Here is an 8,308-nt window from a genome sequence, read left to right as displayed (position 1 = left end):
GCACACGCACACAACCAAGACACACACACACACACACACACACACACACACACACACACACACACACACACACAAATAAAGACACAGACAGACACATAGACTAAGTGCTGGCGCCATTGCTTTAAGTGCCAACACATTAAGTGGACATTATATACAGCATGAAATTTTCATGGCAGATGCTGGCATGTGATTGAGGAGGAAAAATGTGGTTGTGGTGGGTGTGTCTGTGTGTGTGTGTGTGTGTGTGTTTGTGTGTGTCTGTGTGTTCAAATTCGTGAACCCCATTGTATTTTTGCATTTGCAAATGTGTGATTGCTGTACGCGTTTTGCACATGGGTGTATACACTGTCTGTTTCAAGGTATGTGTGTATGTGTGTGAAAGAGAGAGAGGGAGAGACTGGGACTGCACTCTGCTCCTGATGTTTTATTAATACGTTGGTGACAACGGGGATGAAATATCTCCTGTCAGCCAAGAGAGCCCGGGCTGCAAAAATTGCAATTTTCACTGCTGGTGCTGCAGCGTCCATCTTTATATTTTAATTCACCTCACCTTTGTATCAAGCGAAAGAGGAAGCGTGTGTATGCGTGTGTGTGTGTATGTGTGTGGTTGTACAAAGGTTGTTGTGTAGTGGGTTTGAAAGACTTTCATCACTGGTTTATATTCTCTCTATACTTGACTTTTGTCCGATGCCAAGGAAAAGCAAAAGGCCCAAATCGAACAACATGTTTCACAGAACAGGGAGAAAGAAGGGGAGGGAGAAGGGTCTAAACAGAAATTCAGAGAGAGAGAAAAAAGCTCTCAAATATATCATATACTACAAGGTCAGGACAGTGTCTGGAAAAAAAGAATAAAGAAAAATCTACACTTTGTCATTTCTGTTGCCATATTCTTCATTCCTTCTCTGCACAGTGTAAAAAAATAGATATGCCATCACTTTGATTTAAATCAACCTATTTTTATAAAACAGGTTAATTGAGCATTTCTATTATTATGTAACATTATCACTATAATGTTACAGTGTAGCTTTTAATTAATATCCCAAGCACATTTATTTTAATTTTATCTCCTGTGGCTTTAAACAAATGTGGGTAAACTACAACATGTTAGTGAACAACATCTCTGACAACAGAGACAAATCAGCGTTAGATACTTCAAATATGCCAAACTTTATGACTAAAACCTTAATTAGTTTGATACTGCTTGACATAATCTTTACAAGAGATGATTGTACATTTTATTTAAGTTTATTAAAGCAAATTAAACTCTCTCATTTTTTAAAGAAGGACAACAAAGAAAAGAGGATATGGGACTAGTGAAATGCAGCCAGTGCTTGATCATGACGTTACTAAACCACCATCTGAACTAACCTCTAGGGGGCAGTCTACCTGTAGCTAGATAGGACACAAGAGAAAGGAGAGACAACAGAGCAGAGAGAGGGAAAGAGGAATGAGGGTGAAGAGTGGGTGAAGAAAGAGAAAAAGAAAGAGGAAAGGAGTGGTGATCATCTGGGCCGCATCAGTGTTTTTTTTCACTCTTTTCCCCTTCTAGTTGGTTAGATCTGTGGGTGAGAAAGAGAGAGAGAAGGAGAGTGTGTACGTGTGTGTGAGTGTGTTTGTGTGTGTGTATGTGTGTGTGCGTGCGTGCGTGCATAAAGGGAATATCTTTCCACACTGAGGACATTCCCAGACGAGCTCTCTCAATACATCAGCACAGCGTCTGCCCTGTGACTGACCCTGACAGTTACACACCACATGAGTGTGTGTACGTGAGTGCACGTACGACAGCGTGTGTGCACATGTTTGAGTGTGTTTGTGTGGATGTGCGCCATTGATCAAGTGAGTGAGACAGTAACTGCATGTGTTTGCATGTGAGTTGTCATGTGCAAGTGTGTGTGTGTGTGTGTGTGTGTGTGTGTGTGAGAAAAGAGAGAAAGACACAGGGAAGAGGGTTCTGCTGCAGGGACTCTTAACCATCAACTTAATCGCTACCAGAGGACTCACAGAGAAAGACTTTTGCAGTCACCTTCCACTGCCTTGTGCGCACACACACACACACACACACACACACACACACACACACACACACACACACACACACACACACACACACACACACACAGGGAGTGGGTCAGGCTGAGGAGGGTGTGTGATTTTGGCAGCCTGGTGGGACTCTCTTTGATGTGGGTCGGTCAGAACATTAAAGCTGGCCGGTGAGCTTGAGCTAACCACAGACCCTGGGTCTGATTACCCTGCAACCAACACCAGCCTATTTTTAACCGTTAGAGAGGAAGAATAATTAAGTGAGTCTTGATCAAGGATACAGCCAAAATCAGTCTGGTTTTAGATGTAACTATTAATTGGAAGCCAGTGTAACTAATTAGATCCCTAGATGAATAACTCTTATTTGCCCAAAACAAAACTCCTAAAATTCCCCAAAACACAACATATTTGGTTTACATGATCTTAGAAGGAAATATGTTCTGAATTATTTCATTACAAATTTTAAAACAAAATCATCACAATTTTGCAGTTAAACATCAAAGTCAAAAAAACCCCAGAAAAACAAGTTTTGGACAGATAGGCTCGGGAGGAAAGGGAGAAAGATATACAGAAAGAGATGTTAGAAAATAAAGAATGGAAGAATAGACATATGGGAGATGGAGGCAATGGAGGATGTATTGAAAGTGTCAGTGCGTTTGTATGTCTGTGTCTGTGTCTGTGTGTCTGTGTGCGTGTGTATGTGTGTATGTGTGTGTGTGTGTGTGTGTGTGTGTGTGTGTGTGCGTGTGTGTGTGTGTGCCCTCTAGCTGTATAATGACCTGCTCTGAGACCACTTGCTCCCCTTCCCGTCTCCCCCTAAGGGCCCATAACCGCCATGCCGGGTCATTATGTGCCCGGTGGAGGACTCAGTAGACAGCACACAACCGTAGAGCAATGCCACGCGGAGGAACTGGACACAGAGGCACCAAAATGGCTGAATTCATTAGCAGGGCAGAGCTGCCTCTAATTTGTTTCCTTAGGGCTAGTATGGTGCTCATTAAATGGATAAAAGAGTAAAATAAAAATTGTTTTTTTTACATTATTGTTTATCCTAAATCATAAAAAAACTATGAAAGCACAGCATCCAGTGAAACAGTAATTGCTGCCATATAAGAAATATATGAGAAATACTATAAGTACTAGTATGAGTAACTATTACTGTACAGCTGTAAGGACTCTATGTGGGACAATATTGTGAGTGCTGTTGGGTTGTATACGTCTGAAAATACTTAATAAAGACTAGATATTGTATGGTTCCGGCGTATCTGTGGTAGTAGCAGCCTTAACGTTTTGCGTAACACCCATGACTGCCATGTCTCCCCCACTTAGCCATGATTTTGATGCTGATTTCTTCTTACAACTCTGGTCGTGTCCCCTGTGAGACCATGTGTGCATATGCGTGTGTGTGTGTGTGTGTGTGTGTGTGTGCGCAAGGAATAGGGGCCCTGTGATGTCACATTCCTGCGCCACGCGTGGCTCTAGTTTGGCCTCTAGGTTTTAAAGGGGAAAGCTTTGAAACATTACACCATCCCACACAGTCACAGCCATGCGAACACACACACACACACACACACATAGTCAAGGACCAGTGGTAATACTGCCAGGGTAATAACCTTACAGACTTACTGATCTCCCACCCTCCCGTTCTCTCACCCTCAAATCTTTATTTACCCTACTCTCCCTCTTTATCCCCCTCTCTCCCCTCGCTCTCCCTGTACCTTTCCCCCTGAATTTCAGCGCGTTTAACAAGCATTTAGATCTTAACCAGATGTTGTTAATGTAGCATGTCTAAAATACTAAACATCAACCCAGCAGAGAGGGGCTACAGCTCCTGCACAGGGCCTGGGAATAACTGACATACACACACGCACGCACGCATGCATGTGTAAACACACACACACACACACACACACACACACACACCCCTGCACTCGCTCACACACACCTACACACGAAACCCTCTGCACATAGCACACATTTACTCCCACACAGCGCTCAATGTATTTCATGCACATAGGTCCACAACTCACATGCTAACATGTAAACACACACACACACACACACCAGCACAAGCAAACAAACGTGTTTTCATCCACATGCTCCAATCCCACACACACACACACACACACACACACACACTTATTGCTTAAAACACATGAGAACTTATTACACCAGCAAAAAAGTATCTATTGTTTCAGGTCGACTCTGAAAGCCAGACAATAGGATTGCCACATTTATTACGCTCCTGGTGTGAATGTCAATAAGTTGAACTGACAGAATAAGCTGAAAAAAATGACTTTTGTGTAAAAACGCTTGTATCAGCAGCTCCAAATTTGCTTTGTTGTTGTCAATTATGACTTCCTGAGACACTTCATTGTATTTTCTTTCGCTCAAATTGCTCGCTCCGCTGTCTTGCAGGCGACTAACAAAACACCTATTACTCTTTTGAAAAAAAAGAAGAAAAAAAGGAAAAGAAAATCAAATGAATAAACATAGCCAAGATTAAAGGCTTGCATGTCTTGCTTGCTGCGCAGACAGAAAGTGTTGTTTCGTGTTAAGAGGGGTTTCGTTTTCAGTGCTGTGGGCACTGGGTGGGGGGTGATTTTTTTTTTTGGGGGGGGGGGGGAGGATGTTAATGATTCTTTAATAGCAAATACAAAAGGTTTTCACAGGACAAAAATATGGCTTCAAAAGGTTCAGTGGTGGAAAAAAAAATTGCCGCAACACCTGGCCTTACACAATAGGCTAACACACCTACTGTACACCTCCACACGTGCACATGCACAAACACACACACTAACACACACAAACACACACCTGCATCTTACACAACAGCCATATTGCATTTCGGCTGTTTGAATCACCTTAGGCTGAGTAGGTGAATTGAGGAGGCGGCACGGCAGGCTTACTGAGGGATTTAGGAATAATTTGAAAAGAAGATTCCTCTCCTCTGTTTCATCTCCCCTCCATCCCTCCCTCTATTTTCTGTTTTTCCTGGTCTTTTATGATTCCTCGGTCCAATATTTATCTAGTCCTTGATTAGTAACATCTGGCCGATGGGGCTGCCTGCACAGCGGCAGCTACACAACACACACACACACACACACAAACACATACATACACACACTAGGAGAATCACACACCTAGTGGAAATATCACACACGCTCGCCAACGTGACCCTGTCAGGTCCAGACCGGAGGATGGACAGAGGGAGAAACAGAAAGATAGAGAGAGAGAGAGTCGAACCAGACAGAGACAGAGAGAGAATTAGGAGCTGAGGGTTAATGGCCTTCCCATCTCTGTGATAAGAATTCATTCTGTTCTATTACCAACACTTATCTACAGAGGCTGCTGTCTTTCCCCTCTCTCTCCCTCTCACAATCACAGACACACACACACACACACACACACACACACACACACACACACACACACACACAGCAAGGGTCCGAGATCAATAGATGAACCTAATGAAGAAAGCAGCTGTTTCTCGGCATACCTGCTCAACTCTATCAGCCCAACAAGATCTCCCTGCCACATTCATCTGTCTATCTATCCAGCCATTTATCTACCCACCTATCTATCCATCTGTCCATCTATTTTTACATCTTTAACATAGCTATCCATCCATATATACCTATCCTATCTGTTCCTCAGTGCCTCCATTTATCCTTCTATCTGTCCATCCATCACTACACTGGTAAACAAAGATAGCAGGATAGATATAGTTTCCAATTGACCAGACTGGTTCTTGTCATGTATTCAAGGTTTATTTTATTTCCGAGAACTAATACGAGGCAGAGAATCAGGGAATCTAATAAAATGGCTGCCGTGGTTTAAGAGAATGGCTGTGTGTGTGTGTTTGTGTTTGTGAGTGTGTGTGTGTGTGTGCGCGTGTCGATGCTTAAAATAGGCCTGTGACAGGCAGTGGCCAAATGGATAATGCTTAAACAGATCTTTATCCTATTGGGCTACTGTCCCGTTTTTAGCTGCATAAAAACCATCTGCTTTTAGAGCCACCAAAAATAAGGCTGTAATCCTAGATTCAAATCAAAGAAAATATGTTAGTGGATAGAAGAAAAAGAGATAAAATATACAGGTATAGGATCATGAAAAGTTGTATTATGTGTATTAAGTTGTATTATGAGTTTGCAATTTTATCAATTCAATTCCTTAAAAATAAGATTTAGAGATTTAGCACAGATATGTGATTCCTCATTTTGAAGACTTACACATTTAAATTTCACAACATATGTTTTGTATGCATACTGCATTCAATATGTAATTCTTAGCCAGGGCAACAGCATGTTTGTGTGAATTATGCTTAAAGAATTATGACAAAAAATGACTTGATTTTGTTCTATTCATTTGCAAAGCTTTTCTATGACTAAATTCCTTTTCGACGGGGGCTTGGGTTGAGTCTGGAGGACCACAAGGCTGCCATTAGCGCATAAAAATTTCATATACTGACAATAAGCCCATGCGACATATCTTTGCCATAGAAGAGTGTGCATAACAAAAATGTGTGCATCATCAGGGCCTTATTATGTGTTGAGGTTAGGGAGGATGGCAGGACTCTTCAACATAAGAAGAATAGTTACGGATGAGAAAGAAAAATATCTTCAAGCCCAAATATTCATTAGGTTGCTCAGAATCATCTCCAAAAGGACCACATTGAACCTGTAATACATGGGCACAAGTTAACACACACACACACACACACAAACACACACACACACACACACACACACACACACACAAATAAAAAAACCTGGGGGCAACTGCCCTGGAGATGATATTTGCAGACGGTTACAAATAAGGAGTGTTGGCTTTGCTCTGACTTTCTCAAAAACATGCAAAAAATGTCCATTTCATTACTGGCTAAACAATGTCATATGGGCCCCCACTGGCCCTAATAGAAGCAGACAAAGAAGCAGCACACATATGCTTCGAATAAATCAGATTACTGGGGGAGAGTGGGGGAAAGAAAGAGTGAGAGAAAGAGGGAAAGAAAGAGAGACACCACCAGACACTTAGAGGATTGACAATATTCTCTTTTTCTTGCTAACTCCACCCCTCCCTTTCTCCTTTCCTTCACTTTCTTAACTTCCCCAATGGGATCTGGTTTATATTTGAGCCAGTGCTAGAGCCATATCTCTACCTTATCTCTGCTAGCTGTCAGAAAAAAAGAAAGCTCCATGTTTCCATGCATTAGACTCCCAGTCACTGACACAACAGTTGAAAACCTCACAGCCCCTAAAAAAGGTTGAGCAGGAAAATAAAATGGCAAACATATCATTTAATGAAATGAAATGCAAGGTTACTGGGTTGCATTGATATCTTTTTTAATGTGCGCTCTGATATAGTGTCAAATCAGAGAAAATGCCAGCCGTGAAAATTATGGAAATGCATTTTGGAATTGTGACAACAAATGTCAATCAATATCCCCAAAAATAAGATCACTCTTTGACAACCAGAAAGCATAATTAACTGTATTTGAAAAGCCATCATAATTTTGAGGGGCCATGACATTTTCTTCCTACTGGCCACCTCTGGGTATCGAACCCCATGAAGATATCCTGTTGTGTTTGTGGCTCCAATTATGCCAAAGCAGTTCACTGATGACTGTAAAGGGAAGTATTGATTCTCCTTAAAGTTGTAACAAAAAGGAAAAAAGCGTTGACAGGGTGGGGAATATGTTAACAATTTGAAGAAAAGGAAAAATCAATATTCAAATGACTTCTTATATTGATTTATAATTAAGTCTTAATTGCGGCTAAGGCTTGGACTTTCAAACTGCCTTGTGACGTTAGCTGGGAAATAAGATAGGGGAACATTATTGATACACTTTAACAGTGGTGGTCGCCCAGACATTGATTCAGCCGTTTTGCGGTGCCTTTGGCATGCTCTGAGGATCTAAATGCACGTACATTTGAGAAAACACACATACACACAAACAAATACACACACCTAAGTGAACTAACAAAGCATAATTAACCTTCATCCGGGAAAAGTCAGGGCTGCCTTATCTGCAAACTTGACCGTGCATGTGTGTGTGTGTGTGTGTGTGTGTGTGTGTGTGTGTGTGTGTGTTTGCCTGTGTGTTGTAATTATACCATTAGGTAGGGAACTGATTGACTTCAGATGTGGTTGGTGGAGGTATTATTCTGGACAAAATAAGCGAGGGAAAGGAAGGAATGTGTGTGTGTGAGAGAGAGAGAGAGAGAGAGAGAGAGAGAGAGAGAGAGAGAGAGAGAGAGAGAGAGAG

At 41.8% G+C, this 8,308-nt stretch overlaps 1 protein-coding gene across 4 annotated transcripts in view; it reads right to left on the bottom strand.

Annotated features, from left to right (window-relative positions):
* zfhx4 (zinc finger homeobox 4) overlaps positions 1-8,308 on the bottom strand; it is an 83,079-nt gene that overhangs the window by 19,314 nt on the left and 55,457 nt on the right. The window lies entirely within an intron of this gene.

The sequence above is a fragment of the Etheostoma cragini genome, chromosome 22, assembly GCF_013103735.1.
Source record: "Etheostoma cragini isolate CJK2018 chromosome 22, CSU_Ecrag_1.0, whole genome shotgun sequence".
Taxonomy (NCBI): domain Eukaryota; kingdom Metazoa; phylum Chordata; class Actinopteri; order Perciformes; family Percidae; genus Etheostoma; species Etheostoma cragini.
The sequence above is the reverse complement of the archived record's forward strand: the minus strand, read 5'-3'. Positions and strand labels throughout refer to the sequence as shown.